The sequence below is a fragment of the Hyposmocoma kahamanoa genome, unplaced genomic scaffold (assembly GCF_003589595.1).
Source record: "Hyposmocoma kahamanoa isolate Upper Pololo Valley unplaced genomic scaffold, ASM358959v1 93, whole genome shotgun sequence".
Classification (NCBI taxonomy): domain Eukaryota; kingdom Metazoa; phylum Arthropoda; class Insecta; order Lepidoptera; family Cosmopterigidae; genus Hyposmocoma; species Hyposmocoma kahamanoa.
Window position 1 is genome coordinate 8,517,165 of NW_020654810.1, and position 1,819 is coordinate 8,518,983.

Below are 1,819 nucleotides of genomic sequence, written 5' to 3' on the forward strand. Positions count from 1 at the left end.
ATTTATATTATAGTCTGTTGCATCACTTGCATCGATCAGTCGCTTAGGCGGCGCGCAAACGTGTGTCTTGTGTTAGGCACAAGCAACTGGCAACCAGAAGGGAATATTCTATTTTTATACAATAGATATGAAATCAACACAGTCGCCCGTTGCGGCAACCGGACACAGTTGCTGGTTGCGGCAGTCGGACCCTGTCCCCGGTTGCCGCAAACGAAATTTATATGAAAATAGAATATTCGCTTCTGGTTGCCGGTTACTTGTATCTAGTGTTGAGCTATGGAAAAATTGTCATTGTGAAAAAATCAAATTTTTCAAAAAAATACATATTTTTCCGGATGTTTTTCCAATATTTTTCCTTTAGTTTTCCACATTTGGCGTTGACACCCGTCAAATGTAGAACTTACTGAACGAAAACGATAGAGTCAATAAAAAGGTTATTTTTTCGCTGTTTTGAAATCATTTTAAATCTAGTTTTTCTATAAGTGGGTTTTAGCAACACAAGTTTATTTTATAATCCACGCTATATGAGCCTTCAAAATTATATATTTCCAATTTTTCATTTTTTTTCGATTTTCGGGAATTTTTCCGGAAAATGATCCAACAGTATCCAACACTAAAAACACGTTTGCGCTGCGCCTTAGGTTGAACTTTAAAAAAACTTGCATCGCGGTTGTATCGCTGCTTAAGTCGCGCATGTGTGTAAAAGTAGCCAATTGGTGACTGCATCGCGACTGAATCGCTGAGGACACGCTGCTAAAAGTCACCGTGTATAACCGGTTCTTAGAGGCAGCAACAATATTATCAAATAGTTATTGATACAAAGATCAAACAACACAAAGAAAACATCCTTCAATCTGACAGGATTCAAACCGAGCCGGGCTACTGACCTAGTTGTTTCAGTTGGTAAGAGCGGTAGTCCCGACATGGCGACAGACGCTGGTTCGAGTTAGTTCGAAGGAATTTTTCTTTATGTTTTCCAATCGTTGGATAAATAACAGTAATAAACTAGTGGAGTACTATAATAAAAAAAATGTATGAATATCATGGTAAAACATGATATATTCAATAAATAAAGAAGGATGGCGACATCCCGTGTATTTTGTGATCCAGTGTTTTTGACGACGTGTGTATTGTTTGTTTGTAAGTGTATTGATAGGTCTCCTTAGACCTATCAATACTTGTGATTCATTATCAAAGCATTAAAAAAGCTAATTGAGTACAGGCCGTAGAAGATGGGGTTATAAAGTTGATATAGGTTATATTTATAATATTGTCCTGTATTTCGCTTCAGGTGTTTGTTCGAAGTAGCAGAAAACAACAAGTTTTCAGTTTGTTCCCAAAAATAATAAAGAACTTCCGGAATATTCTCAAATTTGCTAAACTCTGCCACATTTAGTATAACTTGTCATGTTCTGCAGCAATGAAAATGCATAAAAATTAAATCTGCCCAAATGGCAGAAATCTGCCGCAAATGGTCACACTGTTTTCAATATCAATGTGACAAGGATTCGCTCTGGACCTTTTGGAGGGAAAAGTGTCGTTTTTATTTTCACTTTCAATTATTTTGTGAAATCTAGTTTAAAGTGGAATAGGATAGTGCTATTGTGCCTTAATCGAAGATTAAAACGCGAAATTATATGAATCTCGAACTAGAATATCCGTATCGGCCCGTTTTAAGGAATCCCGAGTCAATCCAAACACGCCGCCTCAAATTGTCTATCCTCTTTGTGGCGGCCATATTTACAGAAACAAACTTCATGTTTAGGCTGATGGCTTTGCCAAAGCCTTAATAAATTAAAAAAAAAAAAAAAAAAAAAAT

At 36.5% G+C, this 1,819-nt stretch overlaps 1 protein-coding gene across 1 annotated transcript in view; it reads right to left on the reverse strand.

Annotated features, from left to right (window-relative positions):
• The window catches only part of LOC113237258 (glycerol kinase-like), a 12,720-nt gene that overhangs the window by 747 nt on the left and 10,154 nt on the right, over positions 1-1,819 (reverse strand). The gene's annotated exons all lie outside the window — the stretch shown is intronic.